The following is a 17,002-nucleotide window of genomic DNA, read 5'->3' on the forward strand; positions in this document are numbered from 1 at the left end:
ATAAATAAGATGGGTTCAGCACCTGTCCTAACCCACCCAGGTTCATATATTCCTTATATAAACAAGATGGGTTCAGCACCTGCCCTAACCCACCCAGGTTCATATATTCCCTATATAAACAAGATGGGTTCAGCACCTGTCCTAACCCACCCAGGTCCAGCACCGACCCAAAATGCAAGAGTTAACCGTTACTCCCAGTCCTTCATTTATGCAACAGGTCAACTCTGGAACTGTCTCCCTCTGTCTGTATTTCCTGCTTCCTATGATCTCCAGTCTTTCAAACGCATTGTGTCCATGCATCTCGAAACGATCGCATCTTGAATCTGGCTCTCTCTTGTATTTTGTTTTTCTGTTGGAGGGAACAGTTATTGCGGGCTCGTGGCCTTTGGTTCCTTCTTCCTCACATAAAAAAAAAAAAAAAAAAAAAAAAAAAAAAAAAAAAAGCGTCCAAAGGGTGGCGGGTGAGTGAGGATATTGAGGATTCTGAGGTGGTGCCCATGTGCCAGCCTCAGCACATGTCTTGGTAAACGCGCTGACTCCTTCCACTATGTCAGTTTCAAACTGCAATTCCGCTTTGCAGTCATCGAGAAGAGGCCATTTCACAGGAGATACATGACCAGCAATAAATGTCTTGCACTGCAAGACACCCCTACTGCGAGGCAGCCTGGTTGGGGCTGAACCGAGTATTGCAAGACCATATTGAGCCATCAACGAGGTAATACCACACATGACTCTATTACCTCAACACCTGCATTATAATCCATACCATCACTGCCTCACACAAGGTCATTATATAAATCACTCCACATCTCACACTCGCAGGCAAGTAGCAACTTCCATACCATATCACCATCACTGCTCCACACAGGGAGTCACGTCACACTCTAGGGCAAGTGGTAACGCCTGGTGAGTCACCAGTGAACTGCAACGCCTGGTGAGTCACCAGTGAACTGTTGATCTCATGCTTGAAAGATCAAGAACCAACTACCTCACCGACATTAATATCAAATATATTTTCCGTGTTGATATGGCCTACCATTACGTCATCAACTCCGCCACTACCATGACGTTCTTTTTCACTTTAATCTCATTGATACCAGACGATTTCAATCAGCTTAGTAAAGTATTCTAGAAGTGAAAGCGTTAATGATGACATTGTCCAAAATATCCAGTTTAAAAATCTATCCCAAGATGAATGTAATCGTCCAGGTAAGAAAGAATAAAACAAAAATAACGCCAACGCTGTACATGAATAAACGTTTGTGTAGGGAAATTTGGTGTGCCGTGTCTACCACCCTCACAACCACACGTCCGATTTGACGCATTATCTACGACTCTAACAACTATGATGGCAGCTACTGATATACAGACACCCATGTTAACTGGCCATCCCACCATGGGCCCATTATCACACGTAATCACAGTTCAATTAGCGAACACCATCATTTCCATAAACCTGTTATGTATGAGTAATATCCCCGCCCTGCCATAAACCACCACATAACCACCTCTGCCACAGCTTGGATATAAACACATCACATCTTCCCTCGCCCATTAACCACTTCAGTCCGAAGTCGTCTTTTTGAAGTTTCTTCTAACTGCAACCTCATTATTTTATCCTACATAAGACGGCATGGTATTAGTGAAGGTATTAATGAAGGTAATATCCAACTCCCCCAGTTCAAGGAAAGATCTTTAGTGGTTCAAGGGTTAGCTAATGGAGTCTATAACCTCACCAGTTCAAGGAAAGATCTTTAGTGGTTCAAGGGTTAGCTAATGGAGTCTATAACCTCACCAGTTCAAGGAAAGATCTTTAGTGGTTCAAGGGTTAGCTAATGGAGTCTATAACCTCACCAGTTCAAGGAAAGATCTTTAGTGGTTCAAGGGTTAGCTAATGGAGTCTATAACCTCACCAGTTCAAGGAAAGATCTTTAGTGGTTCAAGGGTTAGCTAATGGAGTCTATAACCTCACCAGTTCAAGGAAAGATCTTTAGTGGTTCAAGGGTTAGCTAATGGAGTCTATAACCTCACCAGTTCAAGGAAAGATCTTCAGCGGTTCAAGGGTTAGCTAATGGAGTCTATAACCTCACCAGTTCAAGGAAAGATCTTTAGTGGTTCAAGGGTTAGCTAATGGAGTCTATAACCTCACCAGTTCAAGGAAAGATCTTTAGTGGTTCAAGGGTTAGCTAATGGAGTCTATAACCTCACCAGTTCAAGGAAAGATCTTTAGTGGTTCAAGGGTTAGCTAATGGAGTCTATAACCTCACCAGTTCAAGGAAAGATCTTTAGTGGTTCAAGGGTTAGCTAATGGAGTCTATAACCTCACCAGTTCGGAAAACCTCACTTAAACAGAATATAATCGTGTGGATAAAGCCAGAATAAATAATAACAGATCCTCGTGGTGAAGGGTTTAACACCACCAGGTAACCACCTCCATGACGGCTTTGATCTACACAATCCCTCCCGTTAAACTGATAATCCGATTATCATTAGTATTTACAGCGGCTCCATAATACAACTAACCACAACATACCATCCCTAAAACTAATAGGGCTAAATGGATACCACTTATCCCGTGTGCGTGTGTGTGTGTGTGTGTGTGTGTGTGTGTGTGTGTGTGTGTGTGTGTGTGTGTAGATCGATACTGATAGATATAGATATAACAGATAGAGAGAGATATAGACAGATAAACTGAAAGATACGACCTGGGAGTGCAAGGTTTAAGCCTCTGCAAGTTACGTGTGAAGCCCCACAACTGCACACTTCCAATCGTGAACCAATCTGGCGTTCTGTCATCACCCCCCACCCTAGCAACCCATCCACCATCACAGCTTCTCTCTCTCTCTCTCTCTCTCTCTATCAGATGTCAACACAGCTATGCTAATGTCAGCCACATGGTCCACAAATAACCTTATATTATCCCCCCGTCCCCAGCTTCCCTCGCCCCCTCCACCTCCCTGTCAACCCCTACACCCACCCCTCACAACACCCCGGCTCAGCGTCACAGTTGAGGGGTTTAAACTGTGCACATTAAAGGAACGCCAGGCTTTATCCTTTTGCTTTATTTATTTTCGTTATTTCTGTGTCTAGATACTTCCTTGCTTCAACTCGATTTATTTAAGATTCCCTTTGGTATTCCCTTTGCTTGGTCATCTGCTCTGTTACGCGTCACATATGCACTGCCATTTGATGTATTTGCTGTCACTCGCAATATTTGGTTTGCCACTCCCTGTATTTGCTTTGCCACTGGCTTATTTACTTTGCCACTTGCTAAATTTGTTTTACCACTCGTAATATTTGCTTTGTCACTCGCTATATATTCATGATTTATTTCTATATATGGTCCGTATGTAGCTTATTTTCGTTACCTCTCGTTATATTTGCTTTGTCATTCGCCATATTTACTTTGCCACAAGCGATATATGCTTTGCCGCTGGCTATATTTGCTCTACCACTCGCTTATTTACTCTGCCGTTCGGCATATCTGCTATGCCACTCAAAATACCTACTATTCTTCAATCACTGTGCCACCCCATACTTAATATCTATTCTTTACTTCATTCGTTGTTATTCGTCATTCAATTAGGCACTAGTTTTGTTTATTCATTCAACCATTTGCTTTAATTCACCACCACTCTGCATTATGCACTGACATTCAAACGTCATTTCATTCATTAACTCGCCCCATCTCTCACTGCACTCCCTCTCACTCTATCACTTACTACATTCATATTCTTTGCCCACCATTCAACAATACCATTCACTTTCACTTGCCCAATCACTCGCATCACACACACTCAACTCTTATTCCATTCTCTTCACTCAGTTCACCATTCATTCCACCTGCATCACACCCAATTTTATTACATCCCCAACCACTTCACTCACATACACACTTCCCACTTCGCCAACCACCTCACTTCACTTGCTTCACTTATTTCAGCTAACCCAGTTTTCTCCCTCCACTCGCTCCCGTTCACTTCCAACTTTTCTCCTTCCGTCTCTCAGTGGTGTGTGGTTCTGCTCTCTTCTTCCTTCTCCTTTACCACTCTCACTTTATACCCCTTCACTGTGAGAACGCTCTCTCTCTCTCTCTCTCTCTCTCTCTACACACACACACACACATACTTTCAAAGTCACACCACGCCTTCGTCCTCACAACCCCTTAATGACTGCCCTCCTTCCAGCCCCTCTTGCACCCCGCCCGCCTCTCAAGCCCACCTAATTTATTTTTTAAGGGCAGCTTTGGAGAGAGAAGAGAGGGGGGGGGGGGTTGTGATAGAAGGGAGGGAAGAAAGGAGACAGACTAAAAATGAAGAGAAGTGGACAAAAAATCGTTACATGAATACACACAGCACACAATCACCCATCCACACACTCATCGCTACTAATGAGGTGCTCTGCCTTCCCACTTCAAATTCACAGCACTCCCTCTCCACCTATCTACCAACCCCTACAGAAAGCCAAAAACCTGACCCAACACACACTAGAAAGTGTAAATACAAAATAAAAAAATTACGCTGGATGGCATGATACAATTGGGATGTACCGTAAAATACTGCGAAGTACTGTTAACACGACAGGGAATTGAGCAGCGGTTGGTAATCGAAGCAGTCAGTTTTTACTAAATTCACCTTATCAGCAGAAATGGTTAGAGTGGGTGACAGGAGTATAGTGGCTGGCTGGGATGATGGACTCCTGGGTCACGAAAGGGCAAGACACCCTGTGAAAATGGATTTTGTAGGTAGGTTAGTGAGATGTAAATCAAAGGGTTGTTTGTTGAGCAGAATGGAGTTGACTGGATGGGCTGGGATGGTGGAACTGACATGCCAGGGGAAGATGCCCTGTGAAGATACCCTGTGCATTTTGTAGGTGACGCGGTAAAATGCCAGTCAAAGGTTTGTGTGGTGGGCAGACAGGAGTGGATGGGGTGTGTTGGATGGGTTAATATGGTGGTAGGTGATGGGGCTGGGTATGTTTACTAGAACCTGTAATGATGGGAGCATTATGAAAGTGGCATTAGTTGTGTAAACATAGCTACTCTACGAGAAGTTCGATGTGAAGAGAGGGTAGATGAAGTGAGGGGTGGGCAGAATGGAGTGAGTAGGACAGACTGGGACTGTGTCATGACGGAATAAGTATACCCTGTGAAGATGGGTGTTTGATATGGAGTGCCATAGGCGGTGGGAGGGTGTAATTAATACATTCATCTTTAATGTGAGGAGCAGAAAAAGAGGGGGGTGGGTGGAAAGGAGTGGGCGGGATGGGCTGGGAAGGTGGTGGATATTGAGCCAAGGCGGGGCAATGCACCCGGTCAAGATGTGCGTTGTAGACTGAACAACACGGCGTGAATTTCAAGTTTTCTCCAACAACAAAGGAAATATACATATACAGATAGATAGATAGATAGATACATACATACATAGGCTACAGAGAGAGAGAGAGAGAGAGAGAGAGAGACTACAGTGGTAAAGTATGCGTTTTCGTACACTGAAGAACGTGGGTTCACGCCCCGCCAAGACAATAAAATTTGGGAGCGTTCTTCAGACCACGTACTGCATTGGCGGACACAAGGGGTGCTGTGGTTGAACCAGTGTCGCATATTGTAAAGTATGTTTGCACCCAGTCGGCTTGCGCGGGCCGATTACGGTTGGTTCACAGATTACACACACATCCAAAGCCACTCCAGCATAACAATTACACTTATAAGCACTTCTCACCCTACATACAATCTCTCCCAGACAGCCTAAGCCACTTGGTAGAGATATATTGGCTGTATCGTCCCCGCTTCGGTCGGGATAGGCCGGTCCTGCAGTGGACACTCAAGCGGCTGATAAGATTTTATATATATATATATATATATATATATATATATATATATATATATATATATATATATACATATATATATATATATATATATATATATATATATATATATATATATATATATATATATATATATATATATATATATATATATATATATATATATATATATATATATACACAAGGCATGAGAAACCCGAAGGAATTAAAAAAAAAACACACACACACAAATCAGCCTGAGTCTTCCTCTACGATTATTCAAGGTGACATGGAAACTCTAATACGGGTGTGGGCTATGTGATGAAGCGACATTATCAGACATATACTAAACCCCGAGATCTCGAACGGGAAGGCAAACACCAGACCACTTGTGGTACATCACTGCTTAAATATAGGAAACATAGACCTATATAGATGTACAGAGAGAGAGAGAGAGAGAGAGAGAGAGAGAGAGATCTGACCTATCTTACACGTTGCTGATTCATTGCTGCACAGAAGAATGGAGCCTGACCTTTTCCTATCTTAAAAGGTGTTTTGAAACTGGCCTACCTAAAATAGATATTTACCTGCTGCACCTTCGAGTACTCAGTGTTAAAACTATGGCCTTTTATATCCGCTTCTTGGAGATATTGAAACGGTCTCTCTCTCTCTCTCTCGTTTCATGTTTTCTCAAACTGGTAAGAAGGAGAACAGGCTAAGAAAGGAGGCAGAATGGCAGGAAAAAAAAAATGAAATAATGAGAGGAAGGGAGAGAGGGATTAAAAATAAGTTTTAAAAAATGTAGCAGGAGCAGTGTTAGGAGACTGTGGGAATGAGAATATAGAGAGATGGATTGGAGAAAGAATGGAATGGATGGAAACGAGGACGTAAGGGAAGGGAGGGAGCTGGGAATGAGGGAGGGAGGGAAAGTTAAAGAAAGAGAAGCAGAGAGATGGAAGAGAGAAAGTACTGAGGGAGGCAATATAGGAAAACAGAATAAAGTGAAGGGAGAAAGACGACGGGAGAGAGGAGGGAAGGAGGAAAAAATTGACAGAATGAGATTATACGGGAGAAAAATTGGAGGGAGGATGGGAGAGAGGGAAGGTGTTTGGGAGGAGATCAGAAAAACAGAGGTTGTGAGAGAAGGTAAAACGAGAGGAAGGGAGGGAAGGAGAGGAAGGGGGAGGTAAAGTGAAGGAAGTAAGGATGAGAATAACAAAACAATTGTAACGAGAGAGAGAGAGAGAGAGAGAGAGAGAGAGAGAGAGAGTCAAAATCCCCCTGGGTGAACTCTCCTCTACGTGCAGTTTGTCGGCCTCTCAGTAAAATTGAAACCACTCCCAGAAGGCCATCACCCAGACCAGCCGGAGGGAGGAAAAGAAAGAAGGAAAGAAAAAGCAGTGTAAAGGAGAAGGAAGAGGAAGGAGTGAGGCAGAGATACTGAGACCATACAGATGTTACTCTTATTAGTACCAGTACGTGGTTTGGCCTAATATTAATTGTGTCTAATTTTCATGTATAATTACAGAATATGAACACACACACACACACACACACACACACACACACACACACACACACACACACACAGTCACAGCAGCGTGGGATAAAAACCAATCTCCCAGGCTGATCCCGCTAATGGATGGGGTGACACTACCACTAGAATGGATCAGCACCAAGCACACCAGGTTTTTCACTTCAGTATCTAAAAACTGAAAACTGAAATAATAATGGAAAACACGAGGAAGACTTGAATGATGGCGAATGATGGGGAAAAGCAACAATTTGAGCATTCGTGTGTGTGTGTGTGTGTGTGTGTGTGTGTGTGTGTGTGTGTGTGTGTGTGTGTGCGCGTGTGCGTGTGTGTGTGTAGTACTTGAAGGAATCGTATCCACATTTAAAACTATCATTAATTACCTATAAAATGTCTGTTGGATTCGTAGCCAATTATTATTATTATCATCATCATCATCATCATCATCATCATCACAAAGGTGGATGGGATACAACAAACAGGAAAAAAGAGCACAAAAGAACTATCAACAAAGTTCTCTGTGCAATAATCCATGTACCTATTCACTCATAACTGAAGCTTTGGCAGCTCCCTGCTTCACCTCACAGGCCAGACTATGCACACAAAATAAGGTGGTTCATATTGCCTTTGGGACAGACACCATTCCTTCACTGCTAACCTATATAATGAATGCAAACCTTGTCATACACATCTGCATACATGCATTCATTTCTTTCTATCCATTTATCTTTCTATATTACTGTGTGATGCCGTATCGTATGAGGTGTGGCCTCGACTAAAGGACCTTGTCATTTCTGTTCCTACTCAGTAACGACCGCTTTTCTCACGATAGGTCCCATACAAAACCATACTTTCGCGCACTTATCACCTCACTTCGTTCTAGGTCGCCCGCTCCTTCTTTCACCTCATTGTCAATTTTGTTTCCTTTCCATGCACGTGTTGAGATGCTTGGGAGCAAGGACACATCCCTGTTTTATTCCTGTACTTAATGGGAAGATGTCGGATGTTCCTCCTCCACACTTGACAGCATCCTCAGTGTTTGAATACAGGCCAGCGATCAGTCGGATTATCCCTGCGGGGATCCCACAGAGTCGCGGGACCACCCACAGTGCCTCCCAAGTTACTGAGTCAAACACTTTCTTAAGATCCACACAGGCTGCAAGCAGACCATCTCGATACTTAATGCGGCGTTTCACGCGAACTCGAAGAGCAAGGATGTGGTCAACTGTAGACTTCTTGGGTGTGATTCCGGTCTGGGACAAATGCGTCATGTGGGTGAAAGAGTTAATCCTCAGTATGTTGCACGTGAAGCCCCACAGTCACGAACTTCCAATCCTGAACCAGTCTGTCCTTCACTCATCTCCTCCCACCCCATCAACTCTCTCTCTCTCTCTCTCTCTCTTAGACACGATAGTCATACTCTGCAACTAACAGCTCAAAAATACCCTGTAATATCTTAAGTCCTTCGAGTTTGTTTTCCTTAATTTCAAACTCCCTGGTATTGTTTGCCACTCTGCATTCCACTCCTCTCTTTTCTCTCCCTCACCTCCCCAATATTCCCTCCGTCTAACGTATTTCTCCCCGCCTCCCTCCTGTCTCTCCTTCTCTTCCATTTCTCTCCCATCTTCCCCTGTCCTCATCTCTCTCCCACCTCTCCCCTGACCTCTTTCCTTCTCCTACCCTCCCCTCTCCCACCTCTCTCCCCCATCAGATGTCAAGACAACTATGCAAATCCCAGCCACATGACCCATAAACACCCTTACATTACCAAGTTAAATGAGCGGTTATGACCAGGCTAGCTCACTGTCACCGCCGTTACTCCCCCCCCCCTCTCTCTCCCAGGTTAAAGCTTCCTCCCTCTCTTTCACCCTCAGCCCCCACCCCCACCCCTCACAACAAACCCGGCTCAGCGTCAGAGTGGACGGGTTTAAAACTTTATAAACTATGCACATGAAAGGGATGGCAGGCTTTATCCTCCATTCTGCTTCATTCAACTCCGCTTCTGTCTTTGTGTAGAGGGTTCCTTGCTGTGTCACTTGTCTTACTCGCTTTAGCCCGCTCTATTTCCCATTCTCTTTACCACTCCTATTGCTTACTTATTTGCTTTACTGCTTGCTACATGTGCAATGCCACTTACTATACCTGCTTTGCCACTCGTAATATTTGCTTTGCCTTTTGCTATATTTTTTTTTTTCACTCTCCACATTTGCTTTATCACTCGCTTACTTACTTTGCCACTAGTCATATTTGCTTTCCCTCTGACTGTATTTGCTTCGCCACGCCATATTTGTTTCGCCACTCGCTGTATTTGCTGTGCACTTGCTATAGCTGCTTTGCCACTTGCTATATTTGCTGTCATTCGCTATATATTTATGTTTTGGCACTGTAATATCGGCTCTGTTATTTGTTAGGGTAGAGTGGGGTAAAAGGCCTATGTGAGGTAAAAGGCCCCCCCCTTGTTCCTCCTCTATTATCTACTTATTCATCCTAGTCAGCTGATCAAGGGATCAACACCATCTGGTGGCATTTCCCTATACTAATAAATCAGTAGCAGATGACCGGGGAAGGAAGCAGCACGTGTTTTTCTCCTTTGACCACATTTCATGTAAGTATTGGGATATGTTTGTGATATCTTGTGCATATGCTTTGCATGCAATATCAACATTGTGGGTATAGATAGAGAGGTTAGGAACGTAAGATTGCTTTGCAGTGCAATTCACAATTGAATATAGTGCTGTTTAGTTTTGGTGTTTCGTTTACACCAATATGGCGTTTGGGGTAAAAGGCCTACTGTGTTCTGGGTCAAGAAGCCCACTAGGGGGCTTTTTACCCCACGTGGGGACTTTTTAACCCTCATTAGTATTGGGTGTTTATAATTACTTGCTTTATTGGTTTTACTATACTATGTTCCGTATTACAGATTATTGTATGATAACTTATATGCTTGTTGTCTATTTTCTTCAGCTTAATTAAATAAACTATAGTTTTTTTTTTTTTTTTTTTTTTTTTGTGCTTCAGGTAAGAGATGCCACGTGTATACCAAAGGAAGACAAACCGTGCTTCGTATGGGACCAGAGTTCTACAGGATGCGTTGCAAGCAATTCGGGATGGAACACCACTAAAAACTGTTTCCAAAAATTATGGCATCCCTCGCAAAACTCTTAGACGACATCGGGATGGGAAAGTCAAGAATCCTGGGGCAGCACTGCTAGGTCGTTTCAGACCAGACTTTGATGAAAATCTTGAGGCTATGTTAGTTTCTCATATCCTTGCAATGGAAAAGGCTCTGTTTGGCCTCACACCTATTGATGTACGGCGGCTTGCTTTTGATTTTGCTGAAAAAATGAAGATCGACCATCGATTTTGTAAGACTTCAAAGATGGCAGGAAAAGATTGGCTAGCAGGATTTCTCCAAAGAAATCCAACACTATCAATCAGGAAACCAGAGGCTACTAGTATGGCACGAGCGGTAGGATTTAATCGTCCTCAGGTTCACCAATTCTTCAAAGTTTATCATGATGAATTATCGAAGGGTAACTACAGTCCAAGACAGGTATGGAATATGGATGAGACAGGTATAAAGAATGTGCAGAATCCATGTAACATTGTGGCAACAAAAGGAGCAAAATCAATTGGACGTATAACTAGTGCTGAACGTGGACAGACAACATCCGTTCTTTGTGCAGTTAATGCAGCTGGAGCATATATTCTCCCAATGTTTGTATTTGCCCGTAAAAGGATGACACCACTTTTAATGACTGGTTGCCCACCTGGATCTATTTCAAGATGCACTGCTAATGGATGGTCTGATGATGATTGTTTCTTACAATGGCTGCAACATTTTGTTACCCATGCAAAACCAACCCAAGATGACAGGCACATTATATTTCTAGATGGGCACCACAGTCACAAAACTCTAGCTGCCATTGACTTTGCAAGAGAAAATGGCATAGGTTTGATAACTCTGCCGCCTCACTGTACTCACAAGATGCAGCCTCTTGATGTATCATATTTCAAGTCATTAAAGGCTGCCTACAACAGAGCAGCAGACAACTGGATGCTTGCAAATGCTGGCAAGTGCATTTCCCAATTTAATGTGGCAGAAATATTTGGCACTGCATACATGAAGACAGCCACTATTGACAAGGCCATTAATGGTTTTAGAGCAACAGGCATCTGGCCATTTAATGATGATGTGTTTACAGATGAGGACTTCGTAGCAGCACAGTTAACAGAAGAACCACCACCCACTGCTGCTAGCAAAGACAAGAATAACAACAATGATCCTCCAAATGAGAATCAAGATGTGGAAGACATTCCTACTAGCAGTAACATTGGTGATGTATCACTTAATGATCCCTGCGATTTCAACACACAAGAGCCTCAAGCTGGAACGTCCAAAGACGGTGAAGCCAGGAGGTTACTTACAAGTCTTTGTAGCCCCCCCAAACCAAGTGAGAAGCGAGCTAGGAAAAGGAAAACACAGAATTCTGAGGTCATAACATCATCACCTTACAAAAAACAACTGCTTGATAAGAATGCAACTTCTAAAACCTCAGCTAAAGGAAAAGCACCAAAGAAAAGGAAGAAAATTCCAAGCCCAGGTTCTTCTGATGATGAAGAATGGCCTTGCTTAGTATGTGGAGCACCTTATGGTAGCAGCAGACCCTCTGAAAAGTGGGTGCGGTGTAATTCATGCAAGAAGTGGTCACATGAAGACTGCACACCTGGCTTTGATTGGTATGTTTGTCACAACTGTGAATCTGACGAAGATTGATAATGTTAAGTTATTATGTTGATTATGTAAAGTCCTAGCAGAGATTTAGAAATACAATTTTCCTTAATTACATGGTTTTTATAAAACGGAAACTACAATTCAGTTTGCTCATTTATTTGGTATCAGTAAGTAATTGAAAAATATTTTAAGAGAAGGCCATTTATTTGTTATTAAGTAGGCTCAGTATTTGAAAAATATTTGTAGAGAGTAAGGATCAGTTCGGATGCAACAAAGAATGTTTCTCCAAGGCTCATACAAAATCATTTTCTTTCACATAGAGAAGGTTTTTGCTTTCATACTGTTTAGAAGAAACTAAGAGCTTTAATTTTATTTCAAAATGAATGATTTTCTAATTGTTTGGGCACTAAATATTACCTTCTACGTCTCACAACAAAATAGATATAGAAATTCAGTATATAAAGTATTGTTTTATTGATACCTAATATAATTCCTAGTATAGGGTAAAAAGCCCACCCCCTGGGCCTTTTACCCCTGGCCTGGGGTAAAAGGCCCTTTTCTTTTTTCCATTGTAATACACAATTTCACCCCTACAAAATAGTAATAGATGAATAAAAATCTCAGCAATGGTAGTCCATTAACTAAGGTTTCTAGCAAAACCGGTGTCAGATGAATAGCTCAAATAGCTTAAATGCAGCAGGCCTTTTTCCTTAAGGGGGGCTTTATACCCCACCCTACCCTATATGTGTGCTTTGCCACTCGCTGTATTTGGTTCGTTGCTCGCTTATTTCTTTTGCCACTCGTCATATTTTCTTTGTCACTCATTAACTACTCGCCTTCAATTACATTACTCTGCCACTCGTTCCATACCGTAATACGCATTCTTTTCTCCACTCACTGTCACTCGTCATTCACTTAGGCACTTGTTTGGTTCATTCATTCTATCACTTGCTTTAATCCACCACCCATTCTGTATTATACACTGTAATTATTATTGAACGCCATTAAATTCATTCCCTCACTCCACTCCCTAGCTCATCACCAGCTTCATTCATATTCTTGTCCCACTATCCACTCATACATCTCACTTTCACTTTCCCCAGCACTCTCTTCACTCACTCACCCTCAGTTCCTACTCCACCATTCTCTTAACTCAGTTCGCCATTCATTCCACTTTCGTCACTCTCAATTCTGTCACATCCCCAACCACTTTATTCACACACACACACACACACACACACACACACACACACACACACACACACACTTCCTACTTCACCTGCCACCTCACTTCACTTGCTTCACTTGTTTTAACTTAGTTTTCTCCCTCCACTGGCTCTCTTTCACTTCCAACTTTTCTCCTTCCGTCTCTCAGTGGTGTGTGGTTCTGCTCTCTTCTTCCTCCTCCTTTACCACTCTCACTTTATACCCCTTCACTGAAGACGCCTCTCTCTCTCTCTCTCTCTCTCTCTCTCTCTCTCTCGCTCGCTCGCTCGAAGTGTAACCACTCAACCCTCACCCTCCACTTTTTAGCTGCCCTCCTTCCAGCCACTCTTTCATCCAGCCCGTCTCTCGAGCCCACTTAATTTTTCCTCGGAATGAACAGTTTTGGAGAGAGTGAAAGAGTGAGAGAGAGAGGGGGGGGGGGAAGTGGTGGAGGGAGGGAGGGTACGAGGGAGACGGCCTAAAAACGAAGAGGAAGTGGACAAAAAATCGTTACATGAATATACAGCACACAAACACCCACCCACACACTCATCGCTACTAATGAGGTGCTCTGCCTTCCCACTACAAAACTCACATGACTCCCACACCACCTACCCACCATCCCCTACAGAAAGCCAAAACCTGACCCAACACACACTAGAAAGTGAAAAAAAATATATATATATATATATATATATATATATATGACGCCGGGTGGTATGCTACAGTGGGGAAGTACCGTAAAATACTTTGAAGTACTGTTAACAGGACAATGAGTTGTGCGGCGGTTGGTAATCGAAGCAGCCAATTTTTTCTGTATTCACCATACCAAAGCAGAAATGGTTAGAGTAGGTGGACAGGAGTGTACTGGCTGGCTGGGATGGAGGACTACTGGGTCACGAGAGGGCAAGACACCCTGTGAAGATGGATTTTGTAAGTGAGGCAGTGAGGTGTAAATCAAAGAGTTGTTTGGTGAGCAGAAAGGAGTGGACTGGACGGGCTGAGATGGTGGAGTTATGGACATGCCAGGGGAAGACGCCCTGTGAAGATACCCTGTGCATTTTGTAGGTAAGGCGGTAACGTGGCAGTCAAAGGTTTGTGTGGTAGGCAGACAGGAGTGGATGGGGTGTGTTGGATGGGTTAATATGGTGGTAGGTGATGGGGCTGGGTATGTTTACTAGAACCTATAATGATGGGAGCATTATGAAAGTGGTATCAGTTGTGTAAACATAGCTACTCTACTAGAAGCTCGATGTGAAGAGAGGGTAGATGAAGTGAGGGGTGGGAAGAATGGAGTAAGTAGGGCAGACTGGGATTGTGTGTCATGACGGAATAAGTATACCCTGTGAAGATGGGTGTTTGAAATGGAGTGCCATAGGCGGTGGGAAGGTGTAATTAATAAATCACCTTTAAATGTGAGGTGCAGAAAATGGGAGGGGTGGGTGGAAAGGAGTGGGCGGGATGGGCTGGGAAGGTGGTGGATATTGAGCCAAGGCGGGGCAATGCACCCTGTCAAGATGAGCGTTGTAGACTGAACAACACGACGTGAATTTCAAGTTTTCTCCAACAATAAGGGAAATATATATAGACAGATAGATACATACATACATACATAAATAGAGAGGGAGAGAGAGTACAGTGCAAAAGTGTGCGTTTTCGTACACTGAAGAACGAGGGTTCGCGCCCCGCCAAGGTAATAAACTTTGGAAGCGTTCTTCAGGCCACGTACTACACTGGCGGACACAAGGGGTGCTGTGGTTGAGCCGGTGTCGCATACTGTAAAGTATGTTTGCACCCAGTCGGCTTGCGCGGGCCGATTACATTTGGTTCACAGATTACACACACATCCAGAGCCACTCCAACATAACAATTACACTTACAAGCACTTCTCACCCTACATACAATCTCTCCCAGACAGCCTAGGTTAAGCCACTTGGTAGAGATACCGTACATTGGCTGTATCGTCCCAGAGATACACTGACTGTATCGTCCCCACTTCGGTCGGGATAGGCCGGTCCTGCAGTGGACAATCAAACGGCTGATGAGATTATATATATATATATATATATATATATATATATATATATATATATATATATATATATATATATATATATATACCACGTTGAGTACACCGCTTCCCGTCCGATCAGCGAAGTTAAGCAACGTTGGGTCTTGTTAGTACTTGGATGGGTGACCGCCTGGGAACACCAGATGCTGTTGGCATCCTTACGTGTCAAGTGGGGTTGGTGGAGGATTAGTGCCCCTCCCTGTAAAACAATTAACTCTAGGCCCTTGGCCACCCCGTTTGGGATACATGGCGTCTGGCAATGATGATGATATATATATATATATATATATATATATATATATATATATATATATATATATATATATATATATATACAAGGCTTGAGTTTAAACCCGAAGGAATGAAAAAAAAAACACACACACACACACATCAGCCTGATTCTTCCTCTACGATTATTCAAGGTGACATGGAAACTCTAATACAGGTGTGGGCGCTGTGATGAAGCGACATTATCAGACATATATAAAACCCCGAGATCGCAAACGGGAAGGCAAATACCAGACCACTTGTGGTACATCACTGCTTATATATAGGAAACAAAGACATTTACACTGTTGATGTAGAGAGAGAGAGGAAGAGAGAGATCTGACCTATCTTACACGCTGCTGATTCATTGCTGCACAGAAGAATGGAGCCTGACTTTTTCCTATCTTGAAAGGTGTTTTGAAACTGGCCTACCTAAAATAGATATTTACCTGCTGCACCTTCGAGTACTCAGTGTTAAAACTATGGCCTTTTATATCCGCTTCTTGGAGATATTGAAACGGTCTCTCTCTCTCTCTCTCTCTCTCTCTCTCTCTCTCTCTCGTTTCATGTTTTCTCAAACTGGTAAGAAGGAGAACAGGCTAAGAAAGGAGGCAGAATGGGAGGAAAAAAAAATGAAATAATGAGAGGAAGGGAGAGAGGGATTAAAAATAAGTTTTAAAAAATGTAGCAGGAGCAGTGTTAGGAGACTGTGGGAAAGAGAATAAAAAGAGATGGAATGGAGAAAGAATGGAATGGATGGAAACGAGGACGTGAGGGAAGGGAGATGGGAAAGAGGGAGGGAGGGAAAGTAAAGAACGAGATGTAGAGAGATGGAAAAGAGACAGTACTTAGGGAGGCAATGTAGGAAAACAGAATAAAGTGAAGGGAGAGGGAGAAAGAGGAAGGGCGAGAGGAGGGAGGGAGGAAGAAATTGACAGAATGAGATTATACGAGAGAAAAAGTGGAGGGAGGATGGGAGAGAGGGAAGGTGTTAGGAAGGAGATAAGAAAAACAGAGGATGTGAGAGAAGGGAAAACGAGAGGGAGTTGAAGGAGAGAAAGGGGGAGGTAAAGTGAAAGGAGTGAGGAAGAGAGGTAATAACAAATAATCAGTATAACAGAGAGAGAGAGAGAGAGAGAGTCAAAATCCCCCTGGGTGAACTCTCCTCTACGTGCAGTTTGTCGGCCTCTCAGTAAAATTGAAACCACTCCCAGAAGGCCATCACCCACACCAGCCGGAGGGAGGAAAAGAAAGAAGGAAAGGAAACATAAGAAAAATCAGTGTAAAGGAGAAGGATGAGGAGGAGGAAGGAGTGAGGCAGAGATACTGACACCATACAGATGTTATTGTTGTTAGTACCTGGTTAGGCTTAATATTAATA

At 43.1% G+C, this 17,002-nt stretch overlaps 1 pseudogene; it reads left to right on the forward strand.

Moving 5' to 3' along the window:
* Positions 1-15,390: 15,390 nt before the first annotated feature.
* LOC145410247 (5S ribosomal RNA) lies at positions 15,391-15,509 on the forward strand (annotated as a pseudogene).
* Positions 15,510-17,002: the final 1,493 nt, after the last annotated feature.

The sequence above is a fragment of the Coenobita brevimanus genome, chromosome 84 (genome assembly GCF_032717465.1).
Source record: "Coenobita brevimanus isolate Jiangsu-jjx chromosome 84, ASM3271746v2, whole genome shotgun sequence".
NCBI classification, from domain to species: domain Eukaryota; kingdom Metazoa; phylum Arthropoda; class Malacostraca; order Decapoda; family Coenobitidae; genus Coenobita; species Coenobita brevimanus.